At 38.0% G+C, this 21141-nt stretch overlaps 1 protein-coding gene across 7 annotated transcripts in view; it reads left to right on the top strand.

The window, feature by feature from the left end:
* The window catches only part of THRB (thyroid hormone receptor beta), a 385633-nt gene that overhangs the window by 154570 nt on the left and 209922 nt on the right, over positions 1-21141 (top strand). For all 7 annotated transcript variants that reach the window (XM_033212808.1, XM_033212804.1, XM_033212810.1 and 4 more), the window contains exon 2: positions 15253-15324. The gene's annotated coding sequence lies outside the window, so the exon portion shown is untranslated. The remainder of the gene's footprint in view (positions 1-15252; positions 15325-21141) is intronic.

The raw sequence follows: 21141 nt of genomic DNA, 5'->3' as shown, positions 1-21141 counted from the left end.
TTGGGATGACCTTTTCTCTCCTGTCTCTGCTCTGACTGATTTACTGTGTGACTTTAAGAGTGTTTTTTAAGGACTTGTTCCGGAAAAGATTAAGACAATTTCTAAAGATACATACACTATAAGAAGTTGACATAAATAAGAACAAAAGGTGAGAAGGCAAAGGAAAACAAGGCTAACAACAAACTGGAGTTTAGGCCAAATTAACAAAATGCATACCACTATTCATTCAATAACGTTTTATTGAATGCCTAATATGTACCATTGTCTAGAAGACAATGTTTTTCAAACTTCATTGCAACACATTAATGGCCTTTGAAACCATCTTAGTGAGCACCCATCATTTTTAACAGATTAAGATGTGAAGATGAGAACAGAATATCAGAGGCCATTGCACAAAGTAAGGGTATTATATCTTATGTAAGTTTCAGATTGATGTGCGTGTTTGTGCATTAGGTCATCATATAAAATTTCTGTCTGTGGCCATGGTAAAGAAAGTTTGAAAACTACTGATCTAAGGGTATACACAAATTTAGCGCTGAATTTTTTAGAAGTCAATGAGAAGAGAAGAAACTGATTCGTTGCATGATTTGGGGTGCTGATCTACAACTACACACGAGAAAAAAAATTCTGTTATTCTTCACCAAGAAAAAAGAAATGAATAACATACTAAGCAGCGTTATTTACAGAAAATCCTGAAAACTTAATGCTGTTTCTTTTAGCCTCCTCTTTTATACCATTTCATATAGATACTACACACAGGGTGACAGCACCATCTTACAATAGATAAGACGTCTGAAATTTACCCTGATGTATGCTATAGGTCCCATCACTGTTCCCTGCCACATGTTTGTATTCTTATGAATGCTAAGTACAAAAAAAGTACTGATATTTCTTAGAGAAATTACCTTAAATAAACATTTTTATTAAAATGAAACATATACACAGAGATGTATACAAATCATTAGCATACAACTTAATAAATTTTTACAAAACAAATCCACCTACACAATCACTATTTAGATCATGAAATACAATATTGACAAGAAGCAAAAACTCTCTTCATACCCACTTTCAGCCTCTCCCCAAAGGAGAGACTGAACTCCCTGGAGTTCTAAAACCAGAGGTTAATTTTGCTTTGTTTAGAACTGGATATAATGGCCTCATACAGGAGATACTTTCTTGTGCCTGGCATATTTTGCTCAATATTGTGTTTGGAAGACTATCTATCATTTCTGACTTGAATTGGACTGTATTACAAGTTTTAATCTGTTTTACTATTGATGAACATGTGAATTGTTTTCAGCTTTTGATTATTATGCAAAGAGCAGCTATGGACATTTTTGTACAGGTCTTTTGGTGACCATGTGTAAACATTTCTGTTAGATTTGCGAGTGAAGATGCTGGTTAATAATACATGTGTATTCAGCTTTAGGAGATATTGTAGAACTGTCAAAATGGTTATACTTCACCAACAGTGTATGAGAATTCCAGTTTCTTCACATCTTCTCTAATACTAGGTATTGGCAGTATTTTTAATTTTAGCCGTTCTGGTAGGTGTGTGTAGATATCTCATTGTGTTTTAAATTCACACTCTTCTGAGAAATAATGAGGTTGAGCACTTTTTATATGTTTATTTGCATTTGAGTATCTTCTTTTTTTTGTTGTTGTTGTTGAGACAGGGTCTCGCTCTGTCACCCAGGCTGGAGTGCAGTGGCCAGATCTCAGCTCACTGCAAGCTCCGCCTCCAGGGTTTACGCCATTCTCCTGCCTCAGCCTCCCAAGTAGCTGGGACTATAGGCACCCGCCACCTCGCCCGGCTAGTTTTTTTTTTTTTTTTTTTTTTTAGTAGAGACGGGGTTTCACCGTGTTAGCCAGGATGGTCTCGATCTCCTGACCTTGTGATCCGCCCGTCTCGGCCTCCCAAAGTGCTGGGATTACAGGCTTGAGCCACCGCGCCCGGCCTTGAGTATCTTCTTGTGTGAGAATATCTAAGTCTTTTGGCCATTTTATATTGGGTAACCTTTTTCTTAATGATTTATAGGAGCTCAATATATATCCTGAATATGATTCCTTGGTCAGTCATATGTAATACAATTATTGTTTCCCACTTTTCACTCTCATAATGGTGTCTTTTGGTGAACAGAAGTTCCTAATTTTAATATAATCTAATTTCTTACCTTTTCCTTTATTGTCTCCTTTTAACATTTATTGTTTATTTATTTCTTTTTTCCTCTATTGTTAATGCTGTTTGTGTCCTGTTTAAGAAAATTTTGTTTACCCCCAAATCATGAATATGTTCCCATATGTTATCTTTCTGAGGATTTCGTGTTTCACCTTTTACATTTTTACCAGCAACCCACCTGGGATTGATTTTCCTGTATCATGTGAAGTAAGGTACAAAAATATTTTTTACAGTATTGGTATCCAGTTAACCTACCACCATTTATTCAGGACAATGCCCTTTCTCACTACAATGCAATGTCACTTTTAATGATGAATGATGGTATATGTGTTTCTGTTTCTGTACTCTCTTTGGAGCGCTTCTGATCTATTTGTCTATCCTGCATCAATAGCACACTGTTTTAATTAATGTAGATTTATAATACTGTAGCTAGTAGTATTAAGTCCTCTAATATTCTTCTCTTTTAATTTTGCCTTGATTATTCTTGGCTCATTGCTATTTCACATACATCTTAGAATTAGTTTACTAATTTCCACCAGAAAAAAAAAAAGCCCAAGACTTGTGAGATTTTGATAGGGATTACTGTATATTGAATCTATATACTAATTTAGGGAGAATTGACATCTTTACAATATTGAGGCCCCCAATCTATGATCATGTATTGATCTCTTTTGCTTTTTCTCAGTAAAATTTTGTAGTTTCTCATTTAGAAGTCTTGGATATCTTTTTAAAATGCATTTTAAAGTATTTGATATGTTTATGCCAATATAAATGGTGTAATTGACTGAATTTCATTTTCTAAATGTTTGTTGGTATATAGAATCCCAATTGAATTGTATATGTCGATCTTATATCCAGTGGTGTGGCTTTATTAACTTATTAGTTTTAATAATTTATCTGGAGGATGTTTTGGTTTTCCTCATACACAATTATGATTTCAAAGAATAACCACAGTTTTATCTCTTCCTTTTTCAGTCTTTTTTTCCTAATTGCAAGGCCTGCGATTTCTCGTATAATGTTTTATAGAGGTGGTTATAGAAATTATCCTTAAATTATTCTTAGTCTCAGGGGAAACTTTCAATATTCATCATTAGCATGTTTGCTATGGGGTTTTATCAGATTGAGAGCATTTTCTTCCAATCCTAGTGTGTTGTAAATTAGAGAGTAAATCCTCCTTGTGAGGTCTTTAAGGATCATTTCAGTAAGGCCGTGGAAATACTATGAGAGGCATATGCAATTAAATCATCTATTATGCTTGCGGGTCCTAGAAAGGAAAGCACAGCGCATCGTGCAGAAGGCCCCATGGGAGAAGGGCCAGGTGAGCGGGCTCACTAAGTAAGTGGGGAGCCAAGAGAATGAGGACCTACAGACTGGTGCCTCTTTAGGGGGTCAGGAAGGCGTATACAAGAAAAAGGCATGAGAGATTTCACTGGTGTGTTTGAATGTCACTAGGTAGGTGACATTCAGGGGAAGGAAAGAAGGGGGACTTGTGGCAGGGACCAGCCTTATTACACTAGTACAACCTGGACACCAGGGCAGGGTGTGTTCAGTCTATTGTAGGGCTGTTGAAGCATTAGGAAAATGTAAAGTTTTCAAAATTTACCATACACCTAGTTTGCTGAGTGTTTTATCATGAATAGATCAATGTACCCATTTAAAGGACCAGATGCTTTTCGTTTTTCTATTAATAGAGTGCTTTACATTGATTGTTAATATTAAACCCACCTTGTATTTTTAAAAGTAAACCTTCTTGCATTAATGTGTTATCCTTTTAAAATTATCTCAGGATTCGGTCTGCTAATACTTTGTTTAATTGTTCTTCTAAATTCATAAAAAATGCTAGTTATAATTTTCTTTTCTCATAATACCCTTATACTGTCATGGGATCAAGACTATGCTGGCCTCATAAAATGAGTCTCATCAAATGAGTTGAGACATGATCCCACTTCTTCTATAACCTGGATGAGCTATGTAAAATTGGTGTGGTTTTTCCTTTAACTATTTGGTAGAACTCACTCTCCAGCAGTTTAGGCCTAGAGAGTACTGTGTGAGTAGATTTGTATATACAAATTCAATTTCTTTAATGAGTATGGTACCATTCACATTTTTATTATTTTTTCCTGTTTGAGTAAGGTTTTTTTAAGTAATTTGTCCATTTCATTGACATTTTCAAATATTGCCATAAAGTGTTCATATATCCCCTTATCTTTTTATTGTCTGTAGGATTTATAGTGATTTCTTTTTTATTCAATACATGTAATTTTTCCTTTCTCTTCTTTTATCTTAATATATCTGGCTAGAGGTTTACGATTTTATTAGTATTTTCAAAGAATCAGTTTTTGACTTGACTGATTTTCTCTGTTACACTTCTGTTCTATGTATTACTAATTGTTATTTTCTCCTTTCCACTTTGGTTGACCCTAATATGGCATTATTTTTAGGGTTTCTTGAGATGGATACTTAAATCATTGATTGTCTTCTTAGATCATTGGCTGTCTTTTTTTTTGATACATGCATTTAAGTATAGAAATTTCCCTCCGTGGCTCAAGCCTGTAATCCCAGCACTTTGGGAGGCCGAGACGGGCGGATCACGAGGTCAGGAGATCGAGACCATCCTGGCTAACACGGTGAAACCCCGTCTCTACTAAAAAAAATACAAAAAAATTAGCCGGGCGAGGTGGCGGGTGCCTGTAGTCCCAGCTACTCGGGAGGCTGAGGCAGGAGAATGGCGTGAACCCGGGAGGCGGAGCTTGCAGTGAGCTGAGATCCGGCCACAGCACTCCAGCCTGGGCGGCAGAGCGAGACTCCGTCTCAAAAAAAAAAAAGAAATTTCCCTCCAGTCACACCTTTAGCTGCATCTCACACACTTGAGGTGGCATGTTTTCTTCTATTTCGGTTAATAATATTGTCTAATTTCCACTCTGCGTAATCTTTGACCCATGGGTTAATTAGAAGGGTATTGCTTAATTTCCAAATATTTGTGTAATTTTTAGTTATTATTTTATTATTGATTTCTATTTAATTATGATGTGGTCAGAAAATATCTTCTGTTTGATTTTTTGATCTTTGAAATTTATTCAGACTCATTTATTATCAACACATCATAGATGTTGGTAAATGTTCAATGTGTATTCTGTAATTGTTGGCTGTAATGTTATAAATAGATCTATTAGGTCAAATGTATTCATCACCTTATCCTTATCTATATTCTTACTCATTTTTAACAGCCTGTTCTACCAGTTACTGAGAGAGGTGTATTAAACCCTCACACATTAATTGTGGATTTTCTTATTTCTTTTTCTAGTTCTAGCAAAGTTGGCTTTATATATTTTGAGGCTTAGTAACTGGGTGCATTCAGATTTATCACTCATATCTTTCTATTGGATTCTTTTACTATTATAAAATGTCTTTTTTATCTCTAGTAATATCCCTTGTCATTAAGTTTACAGTATCTGACATTAATATAATTTACATGTAATTTTTTCAATCCTTTTTTTCTTTCAAATTGTGTGTCCTAATATAAAAAGTGTGTCTCAGTTAAGCAGCGTTTAACTGGGATTTAAAAAATAATTTAGTATATGTATATTATGTGAACTGTTTATCCGCATTTTATGCAATTACTGATATACTCGTGTTATAATCCATCATATTACTCTTTGACATTTTATTTGCCCCAGCTATTTAGTGTTCCTTCTCCTCTCCTTTGTTACTATATTTTGAATTAATGAAATATTTCACCTCTACTGGCTTGTTAGTGATTTATTCTTTTACTCTTCTTTTAGTGGTTACCCTAGGAATTACAAAGTGAATCATTAATTTATTAATGTATCATATAAATTGTGACTTTGACTATTTTCCAGAAAATGCAAGGGACTTAATTTTATTTACCACTCTTCCCTTTTGTATTATTGTCTCACATTTCAATTCTACATATGTTTTAAATTCCACAAGAAATAACAATTTTTATATTGTTTTAAATAGTTAATATTCATTTATATATTCGTTTGTATTTACTGCATTTATATTTACCGCATATTTACCATTTCTGGTGTTCATCCTTCCTTCCTGTGTTTCCAAGCTCCCATCTGGGATCTTTCTCCTTCTACTGGAAGTATACTCCTTTAAATGTTCTTTTCGTTTTGGTCTGCTTTATTAACTTTATTTAATTTTAATTAAATAAAGATAACTTTATTAGCTTTATTAAAGTCTCATTGACATAAAATAAATTGTATTTAAAATATACAATTTGATAAATTATGACATATGTATATGCTGTTAAAGCATCCCCACAATCAATACAATGAACCAATCCAACAGCCCTCAAAAGTGTCCCAGTTTGACACTTTAAATGAGGAGCATAACTCTAGGGGCACTTAGAACCATCCCTTCTTTTCCTGGGTTTTTGCCCTGGATTCAGCATAGAACTAGACCAAAATCTGCCAATTCCCAGGGCCAGCATAATAATAAAAACAACACTTATAGCATGCTTTCTTGGGCCAGGCACTCTTCCAAGCACTTTATACATTTTTAATATTGAACTTACTAATTTAACCCTGGTCTCTATAAATTAAGCATTGTTATTGTCTTATTACAGAACTTGAGGCACAGAGTAGTTCGCTGCACTCTGCATGCCTAAAGTGTCTATTTGTTTTTACTATTAATTATGTTGATTCAGTTCTAATTGTGTCCACTCAATCAAAAGAACCATTATAAAGCGTGTTCTTGTATATAAGCTGAACTGACAACCTCAATCCCCAGATTCGGCTATTGCTCCTTCATGGATAGTAGTTTCCCTGCCATGCTTTGTTTGGCGATCCTCTGAGAGTGACTCTGAAGTGGTGAATGCCATCCTTGTTTAAAGGGATAGGAGGGACAATAATCTAATTCTACCTAAGAGAGAAGACAGTAAACTGATGCTGTGTTTCCACTGCTATTGGAAAAAGAACAGTAAATGACAGCAAAATTGAATAGCTTGATACTTGCACTGTATAAATTACCCAACGGAAGAGATGTGTTGAGAGGGAAAGTGAGGATTTGATCTCTGCCTTTCAGTTTTCAGTCATTGTCAACCACAAACTACAAAAATTGGCTCAGCAAACCTTGGCTTCATCCAGGATACTAGGGAGCAAGCCAAGAGATTTTTTTTTCCCCTGCTAAGTTGCTCAGGATTGGTCTTTTGTGGATATGTTTATATTGGTGAATAAAGTCAGAGTACTTTAGTCATTTTGCTTCAGTAGTGTTTTTCAAACTGTGGTTGGGCTATATTAGTGGGTAATGAAATCAATTTAGCAGGTTATTACTTTTTAAAAAATGAAATAGTACATAAAATAGAACAAAATAGGGTAGAGTTCAATGGAATAGAAGGTATCCAAGTGTATCACAGGAGTAAGAATATTATTTTGTGGAACTTTTGTTTCAGACACATATATATATATCCTTACATATTTGTGTATGTATATGTTACAGATTAAAACATTATTTTTTATTGTGGATCATGGTCAAATAATTACTGCTGGGAATTTAGTACATTAGAGGATTTTTTCCCAATTTTGTGAGTATATTTTTTCCAAATGCTGTTTGTTTCTGTTTGAATGGGTCATACTTCAGAATTTGATGTAGAGGGGAGCAGGCGAAGTCTTCATGCTGAAGTAGAGAGTAATAATTTTCTCGTTGATCAACTACAAGTAGAAAACAAACTTGACTTATCTGAATCTGTCTATATTGTGGTTCTGTGTTGAAATTACATGTCTTTTCAAATGTCAGATAGAAAACATCCCAAGGAAATAAAATCACCATAGTGACATTCGAGTGCCAACCCAAAAGTCACCATCTTTTAAAACACAGGTGGCTTTTGGCAATACTATATACCTACTTGCCAATGATTGGCGTTCAGAATTTACCAAACAATGAAGTCACTCATAGTTGATTGTGATGACATGTGCTGGTTTTAAAACTTTACTATGATAATTGGATAATAGAGTAATTTTTCACGTAAACACAGTTTTCCCTCCTAATTCAGCTTAGTTAAAATCTGTGTCAATTGCTTTGAATTAACATTAAATAGATTCATGAACTTGCATAAGACCTAGTTAGTAATCCCGCTGTATGTGATTAAATTTCCCACATGTGGGAAATATATATATCAGTATGTAATACGTTCTGCCAAATATACCCATTCACTGGTACTAGATCTTTATGAAACAAAAGAACGGTCAATACAGTAAATATTAATAAAAATGCTAGCACTAGAAAACGTCTTACAACAGCGATGACATGTAAGTTTCTTCTTAAACTGGTTGGCAATGCCTGTCTGGGTGCTATTTGAGAAGGATTTAGAGATTGTGGTTGGAGTCAGCAGTAAAGAAAGACTGCAATTTGATTAGTCGTGTGGTGAACATGGGAGAAGGGCAGTGATGATATATATGCTTTATGTTTATCTTAGAACTTTCCAATTTAGTAAATTGTTATGGTATCTTGGAAACAGGAGTTGATTTCTCCATTTTATAGAAGGAAGAAAAAGAATAACAGATGGATGTTGCCCATAGTTAAGCCTTTCAGTACTCTTGGGCTTGTTTTGTTTCTGTTCAGGTTCAGCTACATTATGTGTTTAGTCCATGCCTCATAAATGTTTCCATTTAGTTTTTTTAATTTCCATTACCACTGTTATGTTTTTGATCCTTATTAAAGAAATTATGATAGAAGCTTTCTAGATGATTTCCTTGCTTTCTGGTGCTTAAACAGTTTTTATGGGGTCAGGAGTCATAGACTCCGCTGAAAACCATGCAACAGCTATGCACCATCTCTCAGGAAACTGAATGCTCGAACAAACGTCTACAAATTACTTAAGGAGGGTTGTAAATTCCCTGAGGTCTACACTTAAATTAATAACCCCTAGTCTAGTTTGTCGTTCTCTAATTGATCCTTCAAATTTCTATCAGGCTAATATTCCTAATGCACAACTGGTATTATATTATCCTTTGCTCAGAACCATCAAATTTCCCATTGCCTTTAGAACAAAAGTCCAATCTACTTGGATTAGGACCGAATCTTTCAAGCTCTAGCACTATTTCTGCCTTTGCAGCCTCATCACCCATTCTCTACCTCTGTTTCCCTCTCCCAAACACACAGCCTTCTTAGCCAAACCAGAATACTTGCTATTCCCTGCATTTCACTCCTACGGTTGCTGCAGCCTGAGCATCCTTTCCCTCATTTACACCCAGTTGGGCCCTTTCTAACCACCAAGCCCAGTATCTTTTCTGATTCTGTTGTTTTTAAGGATGTCACACAAAGCAATGAGCAACACCTTGTATGGTACCTTGCACAGCGTGACTGTGTATTCACCTGCTTGCCCACAGATCCTCTGCACGCCCTGCCTCTGTATTACTGAGGGGCTGCCTCCTGAGGTATGTGCCTCCTCTGGGTTCAGCCATTGGAAGGCCTTGGTGGAAGATCGGAGGACTGAAGGAAGGGAGAAGCCAGGGTATTTCTTCTCCACTCTCTCTGCCTCAGACGATATCTCTGACAACAGTTGTGTCTCCTCTGTGGCTTCAGTTCCTACTGGAATCGCCAATTAAAGCTTTCAGTTTCTGTTGAATGACCCCAACCCAGGGCTCCAAAATCAACACCTCCATTCTTGTCTCGATAGCTTAGGGGTTTCCTGCTGGATGCCTCATTCTCCCCTGTTCGACTTCACTTCTTTTCCTTCCCTTACATAATCAGTCCCCTGCATTATAATCTTTCTGTTTAAATACTTCAGCCAGTTTATGTTTTCCTGGATAACCTTGATTCATACAGCTGGCATTTGATGGATATTTGCTGAATTTTATTACCTAATTTTAAATCATTTTTATGTGGGTATCTCTCTTTTTTTTTTTTTTTTTTTTTTTTTTTGAGTGCAACAAGGATAAATCCTCTATCAGTTATCCGGTACATAATGACATTATTGGGAATTACCAGGGATAGTAACAAATTACCACAAAACATAGTTTGAAATAATTAGCATTCAGTAGCTCATGAGTCTGAGAGGTGGCTGGCTGATTCTGCCCGTCTTGGGTGAGCTCACTCATGCATTTGTGGCTAGCTGTATGTCAGCTAGGTGACTCTGCTCATCTTTGCTGGGCTGTCTTATATGGATGGGACTTGGCTGGTCTAGGCTGACCTGGGGTGTCCTTGGTGGAGACAACTGACGTGAGTCAACTCTGCTATGTGTTTCTCATCCATAACAAGCTATCTAAGGCATATTCTCATGGCAATCATGGGAGAGCAAATTTGTTATGAGCTGGGCATGGTGGCTCATGCCTATAATCCCAGCACTTTGGGAGGCTGAGGCAGGCAGATCGCTTGAGCTCAGGAGTTTGAGACCAGCCTCGGCAACATGCGTGTCAAAACCCTACCTCTACAAAAATATAAAAATTAGCTGAGTGTGGTGGTACACGCCTGTCATCCCACCTACTCAGGATGCTGAGGCAGGAGGATCGCCATTGCCCAGGAGATGGAAGTGTCAGTGAGCCAAGATTGTACCACTGCACTCCAGCCTGGGTGACAAAGTGAGACCTTGTCTCAAAAAAAAAAATTTGTTAGCAGGGTAGATTTCATGTTAATTGTTTTACCACAGAAAGAGAGGAAAGGAAAAGAAGGAGAGGAGAGGAGAGAAGAGGAGAGGAAAGGAAATAAGGAAGGGAGGGAGAAAAGGAGGGAAAAAAATAGGGAAAAAAAAGATATTGACAAAACTCCCAAAAGCAAAGCCAAAAGAACAAGAATTTATTTCTCTAGAAGATATAATGTAATGGCTTATCAATAAGAAAATGTCCACCAATGTAGCAGAAAACATTGGGCAAACCATTGAAAGGAAGACAGGAAGGAAGGAAGGAAAAAAAGAAGGAAGGAAACAGAGGGAGGAAAATTCACATAATAAGAAATACAAATAACGTTTAGAGATAATCAGAAGATTCACAACTTTACTTACCCAAGATATATATGAACTCTAACTAGGATTCCATTTATCTGCTATCAAGTAGATAAATATACTGTTTAATAACATATTAGCAAAGATATGGAGAAACAGGACTTTCAGACGTAGACATAAATTGAAATGACCTCTATAGAATCTAATTCGGAAATACAATCACAATGTAAAATGTGCATTCCCATTGAATGGTCAATTCTATTAAGATTTGTTCTATATTTTAACTTGTATGTGTGAGAACTGGCACTTGTACGATGCTATGCTTTGTAGTCCTACTTGGAATAGCAAAAGAAAATATTTCACTGGCCTTCAATAAGTGTGATATTATGGGATACTGTTTAACTGTCAAAATAAAACTTTAAAAGAATGAATAAGCACTTTACAAAAAAATTAAAAGGCCACTAATACAATGCAATCAGTCTAGCTCAGGCCTCATATGATTTAGTGAGAAACCAGAGATGAGAGAGAGAGAGAGAGAGAGAGGAAGGAGGAAGAAGAGGAGGAGAAGGCATTAATTTTGCTCTAATATTAACCCCTTTAAAATTGAATTCATTTAAATTTAACCCTTTAAATGCTTTGCAATAAAATATGCATTATGTATTTGCTGGTTTGTTCTGTGCAATTTCATTCATACAAAGTTACTGTCAAAAAATAGGTCAAGTAAAGAGCCATTTATAAATAACGTATTAGTAAACCAAGTTAAAGGGACTTTATTTATCCTTTAACCTTCAATTTGCACTAATTGGGAGCAGTCATGGGAAATGGTGCCAACCTCACCTCAGGTTAGATGGCTTAACAAAATGAACTGTTTCATACCCAGAAATAACTATATTCCAAATATAAATATGAATCAGTTACAAAACAGATTCCTTTGAAACTACAAAATAACCACACTGTTAATATATTTGTGCCCCTATTAAAAATGTGCAAAGAACACACATTCTGAACTAAAGCTGTCCCAGGGAGTGATTCTCATTTTTTTTTTTTTTTTTTTTTTTTGAAGCGGAGTCTCGCTCTGTCGCCCGGACTGGAGTGCAGTGGCCGGATCTCAGCTCACTGCAAGCTCCGCCTCCCGGGTTTACGCCATTCTCCTGCCTCAGCCTCCCGAGTAGCTGGGACTACAGGCGCCCGCCACCTCGCCCGGCTAGTTTTTGTATTTTTAGTAGAGACGGGGTTTCACTGTGTTAGCCAGGATGGTCTCGATCTCCTGACCTCGTGATCCGCCCGTCTCGGTCTCCCAAAGTGCTGGGATTACAGGCTTGAGCCACCGCGCCCGGCCTGATTCTCATTTTTGCTTTGAATCTTGTGTAAACAAAACTGGGCAGTCTCCTTTGAGCCACGAACAAATTCACAGTCCCTGAGTTTTCTAAAGAGAAGAACTGAGAATGGGTATGTTTAAGTTGGAAGGGTTTGGGGCTTGAACTTGCTGCTTTAAATTTCCTTCATCACAGGGAAATCACTTTCAATTTGTCTTCTTGAAGAACTCTAATTTGGTTTGTTCTCAGGTTGAGGCATACCATGAAAAAGACGCCACATGTTTGTATTACAGCAAAATTTGGAAGCCACCTCAGTGACAGTGTTTCATTTTCTTCTTCGCAGTTTTATCTTTAAAACCTGAATCTGTTCTCAGTCATTTAGAACAAGGCCCATGACATCAGACTGCCTGGGTGCGATTCTTGGCTGGCCTCTTCTGCACTGTTTGACTTTGGGCAAAATGCTTAACTGTTCTCCTCTCCTTTCTTCATCTGAAAAACAGGGCTATTTATAATACTTACTTCATATGGTCATTGTGAGGATTACCTTATGTGAAATTAGACAAAATAATTAGAACAACCCTGTTCGTATTGTGTGATTAATAAATGTTGTGTATATAAACGCTTATTAATTATATGAGAATTTTTGGGTTTTTCACAGTCAAGTTCAGATACATTGTTCAAAGCCTAAATCAAAATTACACTCTCAAGAAAAATATATTGAGGTCCAACTTGTGCATTCAAAATATATATATAAATACAGTTTTGTATTTATATATTAATGTCAGGGCAATGGTGTATATGTACACATAATTGCCATAAAGTCATAACGACTGCTACAAACACAAGCCTTCATGGCTTTGTTAATGTAGTCTTTGAGAATCCTTTTTGAATAAGCTTCTTAATTGCCTTGGTCTTCAGCCGTGCACTATCAGAGTTCCTGAATGTCAGCCAAATGGTCAGGTGAAGTTAAAGGTTTTGGACTTGAAGGTTTATGAAATGGGCAGTGCAGAGAAATTTTGAAGAAAATAAATAAATATAACTCCAAAGTCTTCCTTAATGTTGTTTTAAAAGGGAAGAAAATTAGTAATAAGCAAGTCAATTTTAATAAATATATTTTTCCTTTTAACATACTGAGTGTCCACTGCATGGAGTCGTAGGGTGGAAGAACCACTGCAGAAACAAGACAGGGCAGCTTCTTCAGAAACCCAGAGTCAAGAGCAGAGAAAATTTGCTTATGCTCACATACATATGCACACCCACACATAACCAACAATCACTTTAATGATATAACAAGGGCTTTTATGTAGCCATAAACGTTGGATATTGGGTGAAAAGCCAACAACTGAATATATATTTACTCAGTTGTGTGGCAGTTAAAGGAAATGAGCTGGTATAGATTAGCGTGGTTCAAGACCACATCCATCATATTGAGTCAAAAATGTAGAACGAAAGATACACAAACAGGGATTCATATCATATAGGTAAATTAAAACTACGCAAGCATTGTTCATTGCCGTGAATATGCATTTATGTATGTGAATGTTAAAAAAGAAAAATAGAGGCCGGGCGCGGTGGCTCAAGCCTGTAATCCCAGCACTTTGAGAGGCCGAGACGGGCGGATCACGAGGTCAGGAGATCGAGACCATCCTGACTAACACGGTGAAACTCCGTCTCTACTAAAAAATACAAAAAACTAGCCGGGCGAGGTGGCGGGCGCCTGTAGTCCCAGCTACTCGGGAGGCTGAGGCAGGAGAATGGCGTAAACCCGGGAGGCGGAGCTTGCAGTGAGCTGAGATCCGGCCACTGCACTCCAGCCTGGGCGACAGAGCAAGACTCCGTCTCAAAAAAAAAAAAAAGAAAGAAAGAAAGAAAAATAGTGGTCTTGAAAGATACAAACCAACTCACAATCTGGGCGTGGCGTGGGGTTATCAAGGAGATTATACCTATGCTCTAATTTTTCTAATTTACAAAAAGGCATTCTTTGTGTTATTTTAAATTATACCCTTTTTTAAATTAAAAAAAATACAGCATACATGACAAAATGTTAGCAATGGTTTATCTTTTGGGTAGTGGGAACCCAGACATATTTTCCCTGCTAACTTCTGTTTTTCTAAAATTTCTGTGTTATTCACAACAGCAACAACAAAAATTGTAGGACTGCAGTTAGTTAAAAAGCGGCTTCTCGCTTGCCATGCAGAGAGCCACTCAGCGACATCCTCTGTGGCATAGCAGGTGTCGTGGTCTGTTTGGCTGCCTTTCTCATCTTGTTTGTACCTGGGAGAAGTGTTCACCATATGATTGCATTTAGCACAATCTAGACAGCTCCATGGCTTCATGCTCAGATGCATACCCTGATGGAGAACCCATCGCTTCCCCACAGGTTTCATATGACAGTGTCCCACCCCAACGGCTCAGTTGCAGCTTTTATATGTTGAGACCTATTCCAGGAACTATCCACTGAGATAAAGCAGGATTCTCTTTAACACAGTGTGACTAAACAGTTTGAGGTTCACATTTGCCTTTTATTCATCTTCACAGACTGCCAATCCAAAGCTCTTGAGTCTTGTCCCGAAAACTCCACAGAAATGCAGATCTCTGAGATTCACAAAAGTTGTCCCATGCCTGTAATCTGTTCTTACAGTCCTTGTGTTCGAGTCCCTTTCCCTGAAACCATCTCCCCTTTATAATAAGATTTTATCTAAATCTATTTGCATTTATTCAAAATCAGAGACAGCTCTGAAACCAGACCCTATTTAAACATAGAAATAAGAACAGTTGTAGATTAATCAAATGTTGGGAAACTTTAAAACAACAAATTATATTTATCTTCTGTGTTTCCTTTTTTCCAGATCTGCGATTTCCTTCTGGTTGGCTGTCCTGCGTGGGTGCCAAGTTCCACACATGATTTAATGAATAAGAAGGTCAGATGTCAGCTTGACTATTTGCAAACTTGCGATCTTTGCTATTAATTGTCCCTTTTTAGCATTATTGGAATTATCTCCTAATGTGTAGTGTTGCTGCTGTTGTTATTTAATGTAGTTTTGAACTATATAGGTATTCAGAAGAAATATAAAGCATTAAATGAACTAAAAACATAACAGAAAAGCAATGCTACTAATTCACTCAAGAAGAGTAATAGGGTAGTGAGAGAAAAGAGCACATTTTCACTTGTTATACCAGAAAATTATTGTGCTCAGCGAAGATCCAACAATCCTTTCCCATGTGTCTTTTTCTTGAGTGCAAAAAAAAAAAAAAAAAAAAAAAAAGGCATGAGAATTACATAACCTGTTGGTTCCAGCAAGTCAGATAAGGTACAATCACCTGTGAAGTAAAGATCCACTTGACTAGCAAGTCTTCTGAATTCGCCTTTCAGTACTGAGTTATGTGGTCATATCAAGCAACCATTCAGATCACTGGGTTATAATTTAGGATCCAGTTTGTTTACATTATTATAACAACACAGTTTCAGTTTATCTCTGCATATAAGGTTGTGTCGGAACTTTCCTTTCTGTGTTTATTATTTTTAGCAGTTTAAAAACTAACCATGGAAAAATGGCTTTCTGGTGATAAGGAGACATTCAGGCTTGGCCAGGGTCTGGCAGAGTCTATAGAAATGCTCACTGGCTGCGGGAGCCCGGCCTTTTGAATGCTGTCTTTGTGCCTCCTCTTGCCCATGGCCTCTGGCCTATTGTCTAGGCGCCTGGGTTGGGGTGGTGCTATCTGATTGTAACCAGTACTAGTATTACAGCGCTCAGTGCCCAGGCCCTCCCTTGGGCCCCCTGTCTGGCTGCCTCTGTCTCCCAGCCCTCCCTAGAGAGGACCAGCCGTAGTTCTCATATCAGAAAACACTGTTTGTAATTTATAGAATGTTCAGGAAAAAGAGATCACTAAGAATCTTCAAGACCTATGGTTCTCTAAGTTTTTTTTCATCTTTACAAATAGCCCTCTCCTTTTCCTAGTTGAAATCTTTCAGTGGACCTCAATTTGTAAAGCATGGAAAAGGACAGCTGTTCTGTTTAAAGATGAGAAGGCTCCTGCAACCCCAGTCCTCAGCCTCTTCTTCATCCCACCTCAATCAAGGTGACCTCAGAGGTCTTCCATTCCCACCAGGAAACTGGGGCCACCTCCCAATACTTGCACACTCTTTTTACAAGGCATTCTCCTCAGATTTACAGATTTACAGATAAGGAAACTAAGAAGAGATTTCTATAAATGCTGAAAACCTGAGGCATTAGACACAAAAGAATGAACACTGTATTAATTCATTTTATATAGTTCTAGAAAAGGAATAACTAATCTGTGGTGATAAGAATCAAAATAGTGATTACCTTGGGGAGAAGAGAAGATTGGCTGGCAAGGGGCATAAGGGAGTTTTCTGGAGTGATGGAAATGTTTATAGAGCCATGGGCTATGTGGCATCTGTTAAAACTCACCTGTGCATTTTGCTTTATATAAGTTGTACTTCCATTAAAAACAGAAACAAAAAGGAAAATAAAGAAAAAGTAAATTAGGCATTTAGTGAATGAAAATACTGTAGCCAAATATTTGAGTTTGATCAATTTCCTTAAAACTATGTGGGCTGTTTATTGGATCCGGTCTAAAGTCATTACACAGAGTTTCTATAAGATTGAAAATCATGCTGTTCTAATATTTTTTGTTGAATAATCACCAAATCCAGAAAAATAAAAACTCTCAAGGAATTCCAAACAATGAAACCTGTAATGTGGCTTAGATGTGAGACCTGGGAGTTCTGGGACTAGAGATTCAGAGGACAATATTTGATTCTACTGACCACAGAGGCCAAGAATCATTGCCCTCCCAGTGCGTAGCTCCCGGGAGGTGTAGAGTGGCACCATATTCCAAATGGGGGTCCTCTGAGCTTCTAAGGCTCTGAGAAGCCCCTTAAAAGTCTCTGCGGGGAGGAGTGCTGGTGGGTAGAGACCATCTGGGTCACCATCCAACATGCAGCTGGACTTTTATCTGTTTAGGTATTGGGCTTCTCTATCCGTTTCCATGTATATAAAGAATTCCATAAATGAGAAACATGTGACAAATGTTACACATGTTGTATACCCATTCTGGTGTATATTCTTTCCTTAATGAGCCAGATGACATGGAATTCTACCCTTTTAACTATGCTGGACTTTGCCTCCTAAGATTGCATAGAAAGACATGGTCCAGGTCTGGCACATTCAGGATGGTTCTGCAGGGGTCACACTGATCTGAACTTATGCTAAGAGTTTTGGATAGTCTTAGCTTCAGCCACTCCCCCAAAAGAAATGTCCCTCCTGAGCCCCTTTCCAGAATTTCAATGCAATTAGGAAGACTGTGGAAGAGAGGAAAGATTAAAATAAGCTTGGGGCCCTCTGGAGGCGTTCAGCATGTAAGTGGTTGTCGTTGGCTCTCCATCCAAGACCATATTGCTCATTGCCTAGGGAAATGAGATGCCATAGTGAGGCCCCATCCTGTGGGGTTCCCAAAGATGCCTTTCTTTAATTTGGGATTGTATGTTGTTCAGTAATCTCTACTTCACTGATATAAACCTCATTTTTATCATGCATTACTTTAACATGTGCTATTAACAATATTCATCAAATTCAAATTCTTCATAATTTTTTTAATCCTCTGCTCCTACTCGTCTGACTGCTTTTTAAATGCCCTATAAAATGCAGGCTTCTCATATATCTTAGCAGAGTAGAACTTCTGGTGATTGAGGTTGAAAGACAGGCCTTCCGTGGTACCTGTCAAACAGGCTACTTGCAAATTCAGTCTTTTTGCTTTCAATGGGCATCAAGAACTATCAAATAATGGGCCCTGTACCTGTGTTATTGCAGTAGGGCATTTTGACCCTCTAAAAAGCACTTTCCTTGCCCTGAAATACTTTGAAAAACTTCATTTAAATTTTGCTATTGTGAGTTTTAGAAGTCAGGTAGGTGGCTCACGCCTGCAATCCCAGCACTTTGGGAGGCCAAGGCAGGCAGATCACAAGGTCAGGAGATCGAGACCATCCTGGCTAACATGGTGAAATCCCATCTATACTAAAAATGCAAAAAATTAGCCAGGCGTGGTGGCGGGCACCTGTAGTCCCAGCTACTTGGGAGGCTGAGGCAGGAGAATGACGTGAACCCGGGAGGCGGAGCTTGCAGTGAGCCAAGATGGCGCCACTGTACTCCAGCCTGGGTGACAGAGCAAGCAAGACTCCATCTAAAAAAAAAAAAAAACGGAAGAAGAAGTCAGGCAGTAAAGTGGAAGGTAATTATTGTGGCAGAAATACAGCTAAGGACATAGGCCAGGGCAGATGGGACCCAGGGGCCAGTTCTGCATTTTAGAGCCTGATGAGTGAAATGGGACTGGGATGAGCAAGGAAAAGGTTTTTGAAAAGGAAATGATGATGGCGTTAGGAAATGGCAAGAAAAATTCATGTGGAGCTGGAGAAAGAAGGATTTGAAGATGCTCAAATGTTCCAGGCTTTGAGGCTGTATAATTTTGTTCAGAAAGGACAAAATGTCTACTACTTGAGTGATTTCCCAACAAAGGGCCAAAGCCTATTTCACTCACAACACAAATCCACATTAACACAAATTTAGTTCACTAATGAAGCTATGGTAAAACTGAATCATCCATGAAAAAGAACACTTTAAATAACCAGGACATTTTTTTAACCCACACATGCTGTGCTTTGCCTGCACATGCACACAAATTTCCTGATCAAACCAAATTTAATTTAGCAAGAGATTTTTCTCCAACCAGTTTAGTTTAATGTGCATGAGAGCAGAAATGAAATTACACAATATAAGAGTTTGAGCAGAATTTGCTTTTTTGCAATTCCATTTGAAAGGACCTATTTCAAGTCATTAAGAGCCAATTTAACCAAATGGAAAATATCAAGATATAAATCATATGTCTTCTCCATTCCAGGGACTTTGGGCAACTGATCCTCCTAGAGCCAAAGTTCTTGAAATTTATTTATTTCTTTTCTCTCTCTTGTTTCCTTCCTTGGTCAAGTGGCTAATGTAACATGTGTGTAGTCAGATACCAGTTATTCATGAGAATGGGAGGGTAACATGTCGATCGTTAAAGCCCAATTTATTGACATTTTTCCACTTTGTTTTAAGCAATATGCATTTTCATCCACCAAACTGCTTGTAAGAGCTGTTCACAAGTTAGAAAATATATCCAGGTTTGAGGGTTTTTTGTTTGTTTGTTTTTGTTTTTGTTTTGAGATGGAGTCCCGCTCCGTCTCCCAGGCTGGAGTGTAGTGGCATGATCTCCACTCACTGCAAGCTCCGCCTCCCGGGTTCACGCCATTCTCCTGCCTCAGCCTCCTGAGTAGCTGGGACTACAGGCACCCGCCACCAAGCCCAGCTAATTTTTTGCATTTTTTAGTAGAGATGGGGTTTCACCATGTTAGCCAGGATGGTCTCGATCTCCTGACCTCGTGATCCGCCTACCTCGGACTCCCAAAGTGCTGGGATTACAGGTGTGAGCCACTGCGCCTGGCCTGGGTTTGAGTTTTATCTCCTTTTCCTTTCCCCAAATGTTTTCCCTAGTGGTGCTATTGAGCTATTAACAATTGAAAAGCAGGTTGAAAGAAAAATAACAAACACCCCAATGTGTATATTATTTTTATTCCCTGTTTGTAGACAAAGAAACTTGGGTTAAAATGGTTAGGAGCAATGCCTAAAGACTTCACTGTCACAGTGGCCCGGCTGGGCTTTAACTCAGATGGTTCTATCCACGAGCCCCTGTTCTTTGGAAGAGAAGCAATAGATCAAAGTATACCAACATAATACATTGGCTAAATTGGAGAAATAGCTAAATTTGTGAAGAGATCAAAGTATTATTTGGGGCCTGCCCATAGTGAAAACCATAAAAAGCAGTGACTTGAACAGACAAAGGTTTTTTTTCTCTAAAGTAGGGGGCGTGGTTCTATGGTCAGTAGGGACTCAGGTACCCTCTATCATTCTGCATTGCTGTTCTTAGCATATGGCTTTATCCTCAAGATTTCCTCTTGGTTCAAGATAACTGCTGGAGTGCTAGCCTTCACCTATAAATGCTAGACAACAGCAACATGAGGAAGGGGTAGAAAAAGGCACCCATTACTAGCTGTGTTTTTCTTCTTTAGAGGGTCTTACCAGAATGCCCATCAAACAACTTCTATCTACAATCTCATCTACCCACTCGTAGTTGCAGAAGAAGTGGGAAAATGTGGCTTGGTACCTTGCCACCCAGAATGAAAGTGGGATTTGGATGTGAGGGAACATTGTGGAGACACCTGGCAGACTTGGTCACAATTACGCAGCTACTGGAGGAAGTACGGAGAGGAATAGTCAAGGTGGGGCTTTCAAGGGACTGATCTTGTAGCCAAGTGTATGATGGATAAAAAGGGGACTGATGAAAGGTGGTTTTGAGTACTGTGGTTTGTGGTGATAAGCTCGATATTAGTGAGATGGTATCAGGGATAGGAGAAAATAGATGCATATGATCAAATTTGTAGAAAATAGATGCATATGATCAAATTTGTAGAGTAAATTGACCAAGGAGAATGTGTTTATTCATTAGCTGCCATCCAAAACTGTGAACTGTGTTTAAACATACACACACACCACATGGAGGTATGTGTATGTATATAAACACACTTTATATTTGTATGTATATTCATACACACATGCATACATAAAACAAAAACAACAATGTAAAACTTTTTCTAGGGCTCCATAACAGCAATAGCAATGATT

This window comes from Trachypithecus francoisi, unplaced genomic scaffold, assembly GCF_009764315.1.
Source record: "Trachypithecus francoisi isolate TF-2019V2 unplaced genomic scaffold, Tfra_2.0 Lachesis_group0, whole genome shotgun sequence".
Taxonomy (NCBI): domain Eukaryota; kingdom Metazoa; phylum Chordata; class Mammalia; order Primates; family Cercopithecidae; genus Trachypithecus; species Trachypithecus francoisi.
Note: the sequence above shows the minus strand (reverse complement) of the source record. Positions and strands in the feature narration are given on the sequence as shown.